The sequence below is a fragment of the Bombina bombina genome, chromosome 5 (assembly GCF_027579735.1).
Source record: "Bombina bombina isolate aBomBom1 chromosome 5, aBomBom1.pri, whole genome shotgun sequence".
Taxonomy (NCBI): Eukaryota; Metazoa; Chordata; class Amphibia; order Anura; family Bombinatoridae; genus Bombina; species Bombina bombina.
The window spans coordinates 315,555,015-315,572,104 of NC_069503.1; the positions used below are offsets into that span (position 1 = coordinate 315,555,015).

Below are 17,090 nucleotides of genomic sequence, written 5' to 3' on the forward strand. Positions count from 1 at the left end.
AGAAAGTAATTTATCAGGTAAACATAAATTCTGTTTTCCTCGGCTCGAAGAGTCTCTGAATTATCAGCCTTACATTGTGATTCTTCTTATTTGATTTTTCATTCGGATAAGGTAGTTCTGCGTACTAAACCTGGGTTCTTACCTAAGGTAGTTACTAACAGGAATACCAATCAAGAGATTGTTGTTCCTTCTTTGTGCCCAAATCCTTCTTCGAAGAAGGAACGTCTACTGCACAACCTGGATGTAGTCCGTGCTCTAAAATTTTACTTACAGGCAACTAAGGAATTTCGACAAACGTCTTCTCTGTTTGTCGTTTACTCTGGGCAGAGGAGAGGTCAAAAGGCTTCTGCTACCTCTCTTTCTTTTTGGCTTCGTAGCATAATTCGTTTAGCTTATGAGACTGCTGGACAGCAGCCTCCTGAAAGAATTACAGCTCATTCTACTAGAGCTGTGGCTTCCACTTGGGCCTTCAAGAATGAGGCCTCTGTTGAGCAGATTTGCAAGGCTGCAACTTGGTCTTCGCTTCATACTTTTTCCAAATTTTACAAATTTGACACTTTTGCTTCATCGGAGGCTATTTTTGGGAGAAAGGCTCTTCAGGCAGTGGTTCCTTCTGTATAAAGAGCCTGCCTATCCCTCCCGTCATCCGTGTACTTTTTCTTTGGTATTGGTATCCCAGAAGTAATGATGACCCGTGGACTGATCACACTTAACAGAAGAAAACATAATTTATGCTTACCTGATAAATTCCTTTCTTCTGTAGTGTGATCAGTCCACCGCCCGCCCTGTTTTTAAGGCAGGTAAATATTTTTTAATTTATACTCCAGTCACCACTTCACCCTTGGCTTTTCCTTTCTCGTTGGTCCTTGGTCGAATGACTGGGAGTGACGTAGAGGGGAGGAGCTATATGCAGCTCTGCTGGGTGAATCCTCTTGCACTTCCTGTTGGGGAGGAGTAATATCCCAGAAGTAATGATGACCCGTGGACTGATCACACTACAGAAGAAAGGAATTTATCAGGTAAGCATAAATTATGTTTTTTTTTAATTTAAAGATTTTGTATTTTTTTATTGAAAGATGGACTTAGTGTCTATGCCGGTTACAGAGTGCAAACTTTGCTTGAATGCCCAAGTTGAACCCCCTTTGCCTTTTTGTGGTTCTTGTATCGAAAGAACTTTAATATACAAAGACAGACTGTTTGATTCTGAGCCACCATTCTCTCATGTGGATGATGTTCAGGCAATGCCACAGCCTCCTTCACAATTGTCCCAAACTGCTTTATTGTCACATACAGTGCCCTGTGGTTCTTCTCAAGCTCTGGATGGAGTGTATTTGAAGAATGGAATTGCGGAACAGGTATCATCAGTGGTATCTGATGGCGCTAGTTGCCATCCCCATGCTGCAGGGGAGACGGAGGAAAGTTATTTAATCAGATCCTGTTCAGGCTAACCAGGTTGCTCTTTCCCATAAGTCGGACGAGGAGGATACTTCAGAAGCCTCTGAGGGTGAAATTTCAGATTCGTATTGTATAATTCCTTCTTCTGATGCTGAAGTGGTTTCCTTCAGATTCAAGCTTGAATACCTTTGTGTTTTGCTCAAGGAGGTTTTAGCTACCTTGGATGACTCTGATATGCCTATACGTTGTCAACCCTAAAAAAATCTAGGTACTTTGATGTTCTCTCTCCTAGGCAGGTGTTTCCAGTGCCAGACCGTACCACGCAGATTATTACCGGGGAATAGGAGAGACCAGGAATACCATTTTCCCCCTCCCCTGTCTTTAGGAAGATGTTCCCGGTAACCGATTCCATCAAGGAGTCGTGGCAGATGGTTCCAAAGGTGGAAGGGGCGATTTCCACTTTGGCTAAGAGAACTACTATCCCTACTGAGGATAGTTGCTCTTTCAAGTATCCTATGGATAAAAAGCTGGAGGCCCCTATAAAGATGATGTATACTCATCAGGGGTTACAATGGCAACTGGCGGTGTGCATCGCTACAGTAACCAGTGTGACAGCCTATTGGTTTGACGCATTGACTGAATCCCTTCAGGCTGAAACTCCTTTGGAGGAGATTCAGGATAGGATAAAGGCTCTAAAGTTAGCTCATTCCTTTATCACTGCTGCTTCCTTGCAGGTGATTAAGTTGGGGGCCAAAATATCTGGCTGTGCAATCTTAGCGTGTAGAGCGCTATGGCTTAAATCTCGGTCTGCTGATGTTTCTTCTAAATCTAAGCTTTTGGTAATCCCTTACAAGGGAAAAACCTTGTTTGGACCAGCTTTGGCAGAAATTATTTCCGATATCACGGGTGGTAAAGGATCCTTTCTGCCTCAAGACAAGATGCACAAAATGAAGGGACGTCAGACTAATTTCCGTTCCTTTCATAATTTCATAGATAAGTCTTCCCCTGCCTCTACCAAACAGGAACAATCCAAGCCCTCTTGGAAGCCTGGTCAGTCTTGAAACAAGAGGAAGCTATCCAAGAAACCCCCAGCTGAATCTAAGTCAGCATGAAGGGTTTGCCCCCAATCCGGGATCGGATCAAGTGGGGGGCAGACTCTCTCAGTTCGCGCAAGCTTGAGAATGAGATGTCCTAGACCCGTTGGCAGTGGACATAGTTTCCCAGGGGTACAAGTTAGAGTTAAAAACTTTTCCTCCCAGGGGCAGGTTCCACCTCTCAAGACTATCTGTAGACCAGATAAAAAGAGAGGCATTCTTGAAATGTGTACAGGACCTTTCCCTCTTGGGGGTGATAGTGCCTGTTCCAATATAGTATTCAAATAAGTGGATTTCCAGCCTCCAGGATACAATTAAAAGACCTTTATTTCCTTTTCACAGGGTCCATAAAGAAATTCAACAACGTTTCAAACCACACACTGGTTCTTAGTCATGTCTAATTACCTATATACAGGTGTGCCTTTTATACCTGACAAAAAGCAATCAGTCTATACAATATTGCCATCTTGTGGTCTTTTGCTAAAATTACATGAGGCTTTGGTCTCAGGAGGAATCTGCTCTCCCCATAAACATTCTGGAGTTGAGAGCCATCTTCAATGCCTTGATTGCTTGGCCTCAGCTGGCCCTAGCTCGGTCCTTCAGGTTCCAGACGGACAACATAACCTCAGTGGCCTACATCAACCACCAAGGAGGAACGCGGGTTCCTTAGCCATAAAGGAGGTGACATGGATCATCCAGTGGGCAGAGGCTCACAATTGTTTTTTATCTTTCATCCACTTTCCAAGTGTGGAAAATTGGGAAGCGGACTTCCTGACCAGACAGAGTTTTCATCCCAGAGAGTGGGAGCTCCAGCTGGAAGTGTTCTCAAGGTTAACAACCAAATGGGGATTACCAGAATTGGATCTGATGGCTTCTCGTCAGAACAAAAACCTCCCAAAGTATGGCTCAAGGCTGAGAGATCCTCAAGCTTATCTGATAGATGCTCTGGCAGTTCCTTGGAACTTCAGGTTGGCATATCTCTTTCCTCCATTTGCGCAATTTCCAAGAGTCATCGCTCGCATCAAGCAGGAGAGAGCATTGGTGATTCTAATAGCTCCTGCATGGCCTTGCAGGATCTGGTATGCAGATCTCGTAGAGATGTCGTCTCTGCCTCCGTGGAGACTACCTCTGAGGAAGGACCTTCTACTTCAGGGTCCCTTCCTTCATCCATATCTTGCTTCTCTGAAGCTGACTGCTTGGAGATTGAACGCTTGATTTTAGCTAAGCGTGGCTTGTCAGAACCGGTCATTGAGACCATGATTTAAGTTTGTAAGCCTGTCACTAGGAAGATTTACCATAAGATATGGCGTAAATATCTTTATTGGTGTGAGTCTAAAGGATATTCTTTAAATAAGGTCAGGATCCCTAGGATCTTATCTTTTCTCCAGGAAGGCCTTGAGAAGGGTAGTACCCTCAAAGGTCAGATTTCCGCTTTATCCATTCAGCTGCACAAGCATCTGGCAGACGTGCTGGATGTACAATCCTTTTGCCTGGCCCTGGTCAGAATCAGGCCTGTATTTAAATCAGTTGCTCCTCCTTGGAGCCTTAATCTTGTTCTTAAAGTTTTACAACAGGCTCTATTTGAGCCTATGCATTACATAGATATAAAGTTATTATCTTGAAAGGTTTTGTTTCTTACTGCTATCTCATCTGCTCGGAGGGTTTCTCATGCAGATAAGGCAGTTATTCGTACCAAGTTGGGTTTTCTTCCTAAAGTTGTTTCGGACAGAAATATTAATCAGGAAATTGTGGTTCCTTCTCACTGTCCTAATCCTTCTTCTCATAAGGAACGTTTGTTGCACAACTTAGACGATGTACAGGCTCTTAAATTATATCTGCAGGCTACTTTCGTCAGTCTTCTGCATTGTTTGTTTGCTTTTCTGGGAAACGCAAGGGCCAGAAAGCTACTGCTACTTCCTCTCTCTCTCTGGTTGAGAAGTGTTATTCGTATGGCTTATGAGACTGCTGGACAGCAGCCTCCTGAGTGAATTACAGCTCACTCCACTAGAGCGGTGTCTTCTTCTTGGGCCTTCAAGAATGAGGCCTCTGTGGAACAGATTTGTAAGGTTGCAACTTGGTCTTCTTTGCACACTTTTTCTAAATTCTATAAATTTGATACCTTTGCCTCGGCTGAGGCTTCTTTTGGGAGAAAGGTTCTGCAAGCAGTGGTGCCTTCTGTTTAGGTTACCTGCCTTGCCCTCCCTAATCATCTGTGTCCTCTAGCTTGGGTATTGATTCCCAACAGTAATTGATGATTCCGTGGACTCACCGTGTCTTAAGAAAGAAAACTAAATTTATGCTTACCTGATAAATTTATTTCTTGACACGGTGACATTTGTTTTATATAAACCTCAGGCACCTCTGCACAATGTGTTATTTCCTTTCTCTCCTTTTCCTTCGGTCGAATGACTGGGGGTTGTGGGAAGGGAAATTATACTTAACAGCTTTGCTGTGGTGCTCTGTCTCCTCCTGCTAGCCAAGAGTGATATTCTCAACAGTAATTGATGATTCCGTGGACTCACTGTGTCAAGAAATAAATAAATTTATCAGGTAAGCATACATTTTATTTTTGTGTAAGAAAATATTTTCTTTCATGTAATTAGCAAGAGTCCATGAGCTAGTGACGTATGGGATATACATTCCTACCAGGAGGGGCAAAGTTTCCCAAACCTCAAAATGCCTATAAATACACCCCTCACCACACCCACAAATCAATTTTACAAACTTTGCCTCCTATAGAGGTGGTGAAGTAAGTTTTTGCTAGATTCTACGTTGATATGCGCTCCGCAGCAGGTTGGAGCCCGGTTTTCCTCTCAGCGTGCAGTGAATGTCAGAGGGATGTGAGGAGAGTATTGCCTATTTGAATGCAGTGATCTCCTTCTACGGGGTCTGTTTCATAGGTTCTCTGTTATCGGTCGTAGAGATTCATCTCTTACCTCCCTTTTCAGATTGACGATATACTCTTATATATACCATTTCCTCTACTGATTCTCGTTTCAGTTTGGCTTTCTACTACATGTAGATGAGTGTCCTGGGGTAAGTAAATCTTATTTTCTGTGACACTCTAAGCTATGGTTGGGCACTTTTATATAAAGTTCTAAATATATGTATTCAAACATTTATTTGCCTTGACTCAGGATGTTCAACATTCCTTATTTCAGACAGTCAGTTTCATATTTGGGATAATGCATATGAATAAATAATTTTTTCTTACCTTAAAAATTTGACTTTTCCCTGTGGGCTGTTAGGCTCGCGGGGGCTGAAAATGCTTCATTTTATTGCGTCATTCTTGGCGCGGACTTTTTTGACGCAAATTTTTTTTTCTGTTTCCGGCGTCATACGTGTCGCAGGAAGTTTCGTCATTTTTGACGTTTTTTTGCGCCAAAGGTGTCGGCGTTCCAGATGTGGCGTCATTTTTGCCGCCAAAAGCATTTAGGCGCCAAATAATGTGGGCGGCTTTTTTGGCGCTTAAAAAATATGGGCGTCACTATTGTCTCCACATTATTTAAGTCTCATTATTTTGTGCTTCTGGTTGCTAGAAGCTTGTTCTATGGCATTTTTTTCCCATTCCTGAAACTGTCATTTAAGGAATTTGATCAATTTTGCTTTATATGTTGTTTTTTCTATTACATATTGCAAGATGTCCCACGTTGAAGCTGAGTCAGAAGATACTTCTGGAATATCCCTGCCTGGTGCTGGAGCTACCAAAGCTAAGTGTATCTGCTGTAAACTTTTGGTATCTGTTCCTCCAGATGTTGTTTGTACTGTTTGTCATGACAAACTTGCTAATGCAGATAATATTTCCTTTAGTACTGTTACATTACCTGTTGCTGTTCCGTCAACATCTAATACTCAGAGTGTTCCTGATAACATAAGAGATTTTGTTTCTAAATCCATTAAGAAGGCTATGTCTGTTATTCCTCCTTCTAGTAAACGTAAAAAGTCTTTTAAAACTCATTTTTCAGATGAATTTTTAAATGAACATCATCATTCTGATACTGATATTGTTTCTTCTGATTCAGAGGATTCTGTCTCAGAGGTTGATGCTGATAAATCTTCATATTTATTTAAAATAGAATTTATTCGTTCTTTACTTAAAGAAGTCCTAATTGCATTAGGAAATTTAGGATTCTAGTCCTCTTGATACTAAATCTAAACGTTTAGATAAGGTTTTTAAATCTCCTGTAGTTATTCCAGAAGTTTTTCCTGTCCCTGGTGCTATTTCTGAAGTAATTTCCAGGGAATGGAATAATTTGGGTAATTCTTTTACTCCTTCTAAACGTTTTAAGCAATTATATCCTGTGCCATCTGACAGATTAGAATTTTGGGACAAAATCCCTAAGGTTGATGGGGCTGTCTCTACTCTTGCTAAGCGTACTACTATTCCTACGGCAGATGGTACTTCCTTTAAGGATCCTTTAGATAGGAAAATTGAATCCTTTCTAAGAAAAGCTTACTTGTGTTCAGGTAATCTTCTTAGACCTGCTATATCTTTAGCGGATGTTGCTGCAGCTTCAACCTTTTGGTTAGAAGCTTTAGCGCAACAAGTAACAGATCATAATTCTCATAGCATTATTATTCTTCTACAACATGCTAATAATTTTATTTGTGATGCCATCTTTTATATCATTAGAGTTGATGTCAGGTATATGTCTCTAGCTATTTTAGCTAGAAGAGCTTTATGGCTTAAAACTTGGAATGCTGATATGTCTTCTAAGTCTACTCTGCTTTCCCTTTCTTTCCAGGGTAATAAATTATTTGGTTCTCAGTTGGATTCTATTATCTCAACTGTTACTGGAGGGAAAGGAACTTTTTTACCACAGGATAAAAAATCTAAAGGTAAATTTAGGTCTAATAATCGTTTTCGTTCCTTTCGTCACAACAAGGAACAAAAGCCTGATCCTTCATCCTCAGGAGCGGTATCAGTTTGGAAACCATCTCCAGTCTGGAATAAATCCAAGCCTTTTAGAAAACCAAAGCCAGCTCCCAAGTCCACATGAAGGTGCGGCCCTCATTCCAGCTCAGCTGGTAGGGGGCAGATTACGTTTTTTCAAAGAAATTTGGTTCAATTCCGTTCACAATCTCTGGATTCAGAACATTGTTTCAGAAGGGTACAGAATTGGCTTCAAGATAAGGCCTCCTGCAAAGAGATTTTTTCTTTCCCGTGTCCCAGTAAACCTAGCGAAGGCTCAAGCATTTCTGAAATGTGTTTCAGATCTAGAGTTGGCTGGAGTAATTATGCCAGTTCCAGTTCTGGAACAGGGGCTGGGGTTTTATTCAAATCTCTTCATTGTACCAAAGAAGGAGAATTCCTTCAGACCAGTTCTGGATCTAAAAATATTGAATCGTTATGTAAGGATACCAACATTCAAAATGGTAACTGTGAGGACTATCCTGCCTTTTGTTCAGCAAGAGCATTATATGTCTACAATAGATTTACAGGATGCATATCTGCATATTCCGATTCATCCAGATCACTATCAGTTTCTGAGATTCTCTTTCCTAGACAGGCATTACCAGTTTGTGGCTCTACCGTTTGGCCTAGCTACAGCTCCAAGAATTTTTACAAAGGTTCTCGGTGCCCTTCTGTCTGTAATCAGAAAACAGGGTATTGTGGTATTTCCTTATTTGGAAGATATCTTGGTACTTGCTCAGTCTTCACATTTAGCAGAATCTCATACGAATCGACTTGTGTTGTTTCTTCAAGATCATGGTTGGAGGATCAAGTTACCAAAAAGTTCATTGATTCCTCAGACAAGGGTAACCTTTTTAGGTTTCCAGATAGATTCAGTGTCCATGACTCTGTCTTTGACAGACAAGAGACGTCTAAAGTTGATATCAGCTTGTCGAAACCTTCAGTCGCAATCATTCCCTTCGGTAGCTTTATGCATGGAAATTCTAGGTCTTATGACTGCCGCATCGGACGAGATCCCCTTTGCTCGTTTTCACATGCAACCTCTTCAGCTCTGTATGCTGACCCAGTGGTGCAGGGATTACACAAAGATATCTCAATTAATATCTTTAACACCGATTGTACGACACTCTCTGATTTGGTGGACAGATCACCATCGTTTAGTTCAGGGGGCTTCTTTTGTTCTTCCGACCTGGACTGTGATTTCAACAGATGCAAGTCTGACAGGTTGGGGTGCTGTTTGGGGGTCTCTGACAGCACAAGGGGTTTGGGAATCTCAGGAGGTGAGATTACCGATCAATATTTTGGAACTCCGTGCAATTTTCAGAGCTCTTCAGTCTTGGCCTCTTCTAAAGAGAGAATCGTTCATTTGTTTTCAGACAGACAATGTCACAACTGTGGCATACATCAATCATCAAGGAGGGACTCACAGTCCTCTGGCTATGAAAGAAGTATCTCGAATTCTGGTATGGGCGGAATCCAGCTCCTGTCTAGTTTCTGCGGTTCATATCCCAGGTATAGACAATTGGGAAGCGGATTATCTCATCCGCCAAACATTACATCCGGGCGAATGGTCTCTTCACCCAGAGGTATTTCTTCAGATTGTTCAAATGTGGGGTCTTCCAGAAATAGATCTGATGGCTTCTCATCTAAACAAGAAACTTCCCAGGTATCTGTCCAGATCCAGGGATCCTCAAGCGGAAGCAGTGGATGCGTTGTCACTTCCTTGGAAGTATCATCCTGCCTATATCTTTCCGCCTCTAGTTCTTCTTCCAAGAGTAATCTCCAAGATTCTGAAGGAATGCTTGTTTGTTCTGCTGGTGGCTCCAGCATGGCCTCACAGGTTTTGGTATGCGGATCTTGTCCGGATGGCCTCTTGCCAACCGTGGACTCTTCCGTTAAGACCAGACCTTCTGTCACAAGGTCCTTTTTTCCATCAGGATCTCAAATCCTTAAATTTAAAGGTATGGAGATTGAACGCTTGATTCTTAGTCAAAGAGATTTCTCTGACTCTGTGATTAATACTATTTTACAGGCTTGTAAATCCGTATCTAGGGAGATATATTATAGAGTCTGGAAGACTTATATTTCTTGGTGTCTTTCTCATAATTTTTCCTGGCATTCTTTTAGAATTCCGAGAATTTTACAGTTTCTTCAGGATGGTTTGGATAAAGGTTTGTCTGCAAGTTCCTTGAAAGGACAAATCTTTGCTCTTTCTGTTCTTTTTCACAGAAAGATTGCTAATCTTCCTGATATTCATTGTTTTGTACAAGCTTTGTTTCGTATAAAACCTGTCATTAAGTCAATTTCTCCTCCTTGGAGTTTGAATTTGGTTCTGGGGGCTCTTCAAGCTCCTCTGTTTGAACCTATGCATTCTTTGGACATTAAATTACATTCTTGGAAAGTTTTGTTCCTTTTGGCCATCTCTTCTGCCAGAAGAGTTTCTGAGTTATCTGCTCTTTCTTGTGAGTCTCCTTTTCTGATTTCTCTTGTTAAGTGTGTTCAGTCCACGGGTCATCCATTACTTATGGGATATATTCTCCTTCCCAACAGGAAGTTGCAAGAAGATCACCCAAGCAGAGCTGCTATATAGCTCCTCCCCTCACATGTCATATCTAGTCATTCTCTTGCAACCCTCAACAAAGAAGGAGGTCGCGAGAGGAGTTGGAGTTTTTACTTAATTATTCTTCAATCAAAAGTTTGTTATTTTAAATGGCACCGGAGTGTGCTGTTTTTTCTATCTCAGGCAGTATTTGGAAGAAGAAACTGCCTGCATTTTCTATGATCTTAGCAGGCTGTTCTCGACATTCTGAGGAGTGGGGTAACTTCAGAAAATGGGAATACCATGCGGGGTCTCCCGCAAATGAGGTATGTGCAGTACAATATTTTCTGGGAATGGAATTGACTAAGAAAACACTGCTGTTACCCGTATGATGTAAGTACAGCCTTAAATGCAGTAGTAGTGACTGGTATCAGACTGATAAATGTATGCACAGTAGAGTTATTTTCTAGGGACTAGAATTTGACTGAAAAAATACTGTTAATACTGATATAATGTGTGAGCCTTAACTGCAGTAGAAGCGACTGGTAGCAGGCTTAGTAATAACTTTACACAGCATCTGAAATGTTGTTTTTTCAAACGTTTACTGGCATGTTAATCGTTTTGTGAGGTACTTTGGTGATAAATCTTTTTGGGCATGATTTTTTTCCACATGGCTAACGTATATTTCTGCATAGAAACCGTTATATCAGGTCTCCCACTGTTGTAATAGGAGTGGGAGGGACCATTTTTTTTTTAGCGCCTTGTTGCGCAGTTAGAATTCTAGCACAGTCTTCCTGCTTCTTCCTCTTTTATCCAGGACGTCTCCAGAGAGCTCAGGGATCTTCAAAAGTCGTTTTTGAGGGAGGTAATCAGTCACAGCAGACCTGTGACAGTGTGTTTGACTGTGATAAAAGCGTTAAATCTTAATTTGATATCCGTTTTTGGGTACTGAGGGGTTAATCATCCTTTTGCTAATGGGTGCAATCCTCTGCTAATTAATACATTTAAAGAATTGTTGACTATAACTGAATTAGTTCTTTGTTATTCAACTGTGTTTTTAAAAAAAAAAAAAAAAAAGCGCTGCAGCGTTTTTTATATTGCTTGTAAACTTATTGAAAGTAATTTCCAAGCTTGCTAGCTTCATTGCTAGTCTGTTTAAACATGTCTAATACAGAGGAATCTGCTTGTTCATTATGTTTAAAGGCCGATGTGGAGCCCAATAGAAATATGTGTACCAATTGTATTGATATTACTTTGAATAAAAGTCAATCTGTACCGATAAAGAAATTATCACCAGACAACGAGGGGGAAGTTATGCCGTCTAACTCTCCTCACGTGTCAGTACCTTCGTCTCCTGCTCGGGAGGTGCGTAAGATTGAGGCGCCAAGTACATCAAGGCCCTTACAAATCACTTTACATGATATGGCTAATGTTATGAAAGAAGTATTATACAATATGCCCGAGTTAAGAGGCAAGCGCGACAGCTCTGGGTTAAGGACAGAGCGCGCCGATGACACGAGAGCCATGTCTGATACTGCGTCACAATTTGCAGAACATGAGGACGGAGAGCTTCATTCTGTGGGTGACGGTTCTGATTCGGGGAGACCGGATTCAGAAATTTCAAATTTTAAATTTAAGCTTGAGAACCTCCGCGTGTTGCTAGGGGAGGTGTTAGCGGCTCTGAATGATTGTGACACGGTGGCAATCCCAGAGAAATTATGTAGGCTGGATAAATACTATGCGGTACCTGTGTGTACTGACATTTTTCCTATACCAAAGAGGCTTACAGAGATTATTAGCAAGGAGTGGGATAGACCCGGTGTGCCTTTTTCCCCTCCTCCGATATTTAGAAAAATGTTCCCTATAGACGCCACCACACGAGACTTATGGCAGACGGTCCCTAAGGTGGAGGGAGCAGTTTCTACTTTAGCCAAGCGTACCACTATCCCGGTGGAGGATAGCTGTGCTTTCTCAGATCCAATGGATAAAAAATTAGAGGGTTACCTTAAGAAAATGTTTGTTCAACAAGGTTTTATATTACAGCCTCTTGCATGCATTGCACCTGTCACTGCTGCAGCGGCATTCTGGTTTGAGTCTCTGGAAGAGGCGATTCGCACAGCACCATTGGATGAATCTTTGAGCAAGATTAGAACCCTTAAGCTGGCTAATGCGTTTGTTTCGGATGCCGTAGTGCATTTAACCAAACTTACGGCTAAGAATTCCGGATTCGCCATACAGGCGCGCAGAGCGCTATGGCTTAAATCCTGGTCAGCAGATGTAACTTCTAAGTCTAAACTACTAAACATTCCTTTCAAAGGGCAGACCTTATTCGGGCCCGGCTTGAAGGAAATTATTGCTGACATTACTGGAGGTAAGGGCCACACCCTTCCTCAGGACAGGGCCAAATCAAAGGCCAAACAGTCTAATTTTCGTGCCTTTCGTAATTTCAAGGCAGGAGCAGCATCAACTTCCTCCGCTCCAAAACAGGAAGGAACTACTGCTCGTTACAGACAGGGTTGGAAAGGCAACCAGTCATGGAACAAGGGCAAGCAGGCCAGAAAGCCTACTTCTGCCCCTAAGACAGCATGAAGACAGGGCTCCCTTTCCGGAGACGGATCTAGTGGGGGGCAGACTTTCTCTCTTCGCCCAGGCTTGGGCAAGAGATGTACAGGATCCCTGGACGTTGGAGATTATATCTCAGGGATACCTTCTGGATTTCAAAACTTCTCCTCCACAAGGGAGGTTTCATCTGTCAAGGTTATCAACAAACCTAGTAAATAAAGAGGCATTTCTACAATGTGTACAAGACCTCTTACTGATGGGAGTGATTCACCCAGTTCCGCTAACGGAACAGGGGCAAGGGTTTTATTCAAATCTGTTTGTGGTTCCCAAGAAAGAGGGAACCTTCAGACCAATCTTAGACTTAAAAATCTTAAACAAATTCCTAAGGGTTCCATCGTTCAAGATGGAAACCATTCGGACCATCCTACCCATGATCCAAGAGGGGCAATATATGACCACAGTGGACTTAAAGGATGCCTACCTTCACATACCGATTCACAAAGATCATCATCTGTACCTAAGGTTTGCCTTTCTAGACAGGCATTACCAGTTTGTAGCTCTTCCCTTCGGGTTAGCTACGGCCCCGAGAATTTTTACAAAGTTTCTGGGCTCACTTCTGGCGGTACTAAGACCACGAGGCATAGCGGTGGCTCCGTACCTAGACGACATTCTGATACAAGCGTCAAGTTTTCAAAATGCAAAGTCTCATACAGAGATAGTTCTAGCATTTCTGAGGTTGCATGGGTGGAAAGTGAACGTGGAATAGAGTTCTCTGTTACCACTCACAAGGGTCCCTTTTCTAGGGACTCTTATAGATTCTGTAGAGATGATTTACCTGACGGAGTCCAGGTTATCAAAGATTCTCAATGCTTGCCGTGTCCTTCACTCCATTCCAAGCCCATCAGTAGCTCAGTGCATGGAAGTAATCGGCTTAATGGTCGCGGCAATGGACATAGTGCCATTTGCGCGCCTACATCTCAGACCGCTGCAACTATGCATGCTAAGTCAATGGAACGGGGATTACTCAGATCTGTCCCCTTTGCTAAATCTGGACCAGGAGACCAGAGATTCTCTTCTCTGGTGGTTGTCACGGGTTCATCTGTCCAAAGGAATGACTTTTCGCAGACCAGATTGGACGATTGTAACAACAGATGCCAGCCTACTAGGCTGGGGAGCAGTCTGGAACTCCCTGAAGGCTCAGGGATTGTGGACTCAGGAGGAGAGACTCCTCCCGATAAACATTCTAGAATTAAGAGCAATATTCAATGCTGTTCTAGCTTGGCCTCAGTTAGCAACACTGAGGTTCATCAGATTTCAGTCGGACAACATCACGACTGTGGCTTACATCAATCATCATGGGGGAACCAGGAGTTTCCTAGCGATGTTGGAAGTCTCGAAGATAATTCGCTGGGCAGAGTCTCACTCTTGCCACCTGTCAGCGATCTACATCCCAGGCGTGGAGAACTGGGAGGCGGATTTTCTAAGTCGCCAGACCTTTCATCCGGGGGAGTGGGAACTCCATCTGGAGGTATTTGCTCAACTGATTCGTCGTTGGGGCAAACCGGATCTGGATCTCATGGCATCTTGCCAGAACGCCAAGCTTCCTTGTTACGGATCCAGGTCCAGGGACCCGGGTGCGGTGCTGGTAGATGCACTAGCAGCCCCTTGGGTTTTCAACATAGCTTATGTGTTTCCACCTTTTCCGTTGCTACCTCGACTGATTGCCAGGATCAAACAGGAGAGAGCATCAGTGATTCTGATAGCGCCTGCGTGGCCACGCAGGACCTGGTATGCAGACCTAGTGGACATGTCGTCCTGTCCACCATGGTCTCTACCCCTGAGGCAGGACCTTCTAATTCAGGGTCCTTTCAACCATCCAAACCTAATTTCTCTGAGGCTGACTGCTTGGAAATTGAACGCTTGATTCTATCAAAGCGTGGGTTTTCGGATTCGGTTATTGATACATTAATACAGGCTCGGAAACCTGTTACCAGAAAAATTTACCACAAGATATGGCGTAAATATTTATATTGGTGTGAATCCAAGAGTTACTTATGGAGTAAGGTTAGGATTCCTAGGATATTGTCTTTTCTACAAGAGGGTTTAGAAAAGGGCTTATCCGCTAGTTCACTAAAGGGACAGATTTCTGCTCTGTCTATTCTTTTACACAAGCGTCTGGCAGAGAATCCAGACGTCCAGGCTTTTTGTCAGGCTTTGGCTAGGATTAAGCCTGTGTTTAAAACTGTTGCTCCTCCGTGGAGCTTAAACTTGGTTCTTAAAGTTCTTCAGGATGTTCCGTTTGAACCCCTTCATTCCATTGATATTAAGCTTTTATCTTGGAATGTTCTGTTTTTGATGGCTATTTCCTCGGCTCGAAGAGTCTCTGAGTTATCTGCCTTACATTGTGATTCTCCTTATCTGATCTTTCATTCAGACAAGGTAGTCCTGCGTACTAAACCTGGGTTTTTACCTAAGGTTGTTTCTAACAGGAATATCAATCAAGAGATTGTTGTTCCATCGTTATGCCCTAATTCTTCTTCAAAGAAGGAACGTCTTTTGCATAATCTAGACGTGGTCCGTGCCCTGAAGTTCTACTTACAGGCAACTAAAGATTTTCGACAAACTTCTTCTCTGTTTGTCGTTTACTCTGGACAGAGGAGAGGTCAAAAGGCTTCGGCTACCTCTCTCTCTCTCTTTTTGGCTTTGTAGCATAATACGCTTAGCCTATGAGACTGCTGGACAGCAGCCTCCTGAAAAAATTACAGCTCATTCCACTAGAGCTGTGGCTTCCACCTGGGCCTTTAAGAATGAGGCCTCTGTTGAACAGATTTGCAAGGCTGCAACTTGTACTTCACTTCATACTTTTTACAAATTTGACACTTTTGCTTCTTCGGAGGCTGTTTTTGGGAGAAAGGTTCTACAGGCAGTGGTTCCTTCTGTTTAATGTTCCTACCTTGTCCCTCCCATCATCCGTGTACTTTAGCTTTGGTATTTGTATCCCATAAGTAATGGATGACCCGTGGACTGAACACACTTAACAAGAGAAAACATAATTTATGCTTACCTGATAAATTTATTTCTCTTGTAGTGTGTTCAGTCCACGGCCCGCCCTGTCTTTTTGAGGCAGGTTCTAAATTTTAAATTATAACTCCAGTCACCACTGCACCCTATAGTTTCTCCTTTCTCGTCTTGTTTCGGTCGAATGACTGGATATGACATGTGAGGGGAGGAGCTATATAGCAGCTCTGCTTGGGTGATCCTCTTGCAACTTCCTGTTGGGAAGGAGAATATATCCCATAAGTAATGGATGACCCGTGGACTGAACACACTACAAGAGAAATAAATTTATCAGGTAAGCATAAATTATGTTTTTTCATCAGGATAAGGCGGTGTTGCAAACTTCTTTTAAATTTTTACCTAAGGTTGTGAATTCTAACAACATTAGTAGAGAAATTGTAGTTCCTTCATTATGTCCTAATCCTAAGAATTCTAAGGAGAAACCATTGCATTCTTTGGATGTAGTTAGAGCTTTGAAATATTATGTTGAAGCTACTAAGAATTTCCGAAAGACTTCTAGTCTATTTGTTATCTTTTCCGGTTCTAGGAAAGGTCAGAAGGCTTCTGCCATTTCTTTGGCATCTTGGTTGAAATCTTTAATTCATCATGCTTATGTCGAGTCGGGTAAAACTCCGCCTCAAAGGATTACAGCTCATTCTACTAGGTCAGTTTCTACTTCCTGGGCGTTTAGGAATGAAGCTTCGGTTGATCAGATTTGCAAAGCAGCAACTTGGTCTTCTTTGCATACTTTTACTAAATTCTACCATTTTGATGTGTTTTCTTCTTCTGAAGCTGTTTTTGGTAGAAAAGTACTTCGGCAGCTATTTCAGTTTGAATCTTCTGCTTATAATTTAAACTTTATTTTGGGTGTGGATTATTTTTCAGCGGAATTGGCTGTCTTTATTTTATCCCTCCCTCTCTAGTGACTCTTGCGTGGAAAGATCCACATCTTGGGTAGTCATTATCCCATACGTCACTAGCTCATGGACTCTTGCTAATTACATGAAAGAAAACATAATTTATGTATGAACTTACCTGATAAATTCATTTCTTTCATATTAGCAAGAGTCCATGAGGCCCACCCTTTTTTTGTGGTGGTTATGATTTTTTTGTATAAAGCACAATTATTCAAATTCCTTATTTTTTATGCTTTCGCACTTTTTTTCTTATCACCCCACTTCTTGGCTATTCGTTAAACTGATTTGTGGGTGTGGTGAGGGGTGTATTTATAGGCATTTTGAGGTTTGGGAAACTTTGCCCCTCCTGGTAGGAATGTATATCCCATACGTCACTAGCTCATGGACTCTTGCTAATATGAAAGAAATGAATTTATTAGGTAAGTTCTTACATAAATTATGTTTTTTTGAAGAGTAAGTGTGGATCAGATCAGCCCTTTTTAATATGTATTGTATCATTATTTTTTTTACTTTATTCTTATAGTTTTTAGGTTAATCAATTTAAGATAGTAATCAAAACTAACTTTTTTCTTTCTTTAAATGTAGAAAATAAAACATTTACAGTCATATTT

At 41.9% G+C, this 17,090-nt stretch overlaps 1 protein-coding gene across 5 annotated transcripts in view; it reads left to right on the forward strand.

The window, feature by feature from the left end:
* The window catches only part of PHF14 (PHD finger protein 14), an 809,709-nt gene that overhangs the window by 364,347 nt on the left and 428,272 nt on the right, over nt 1–17,090 (forward strand). The window lies entirely within an intron of this gene.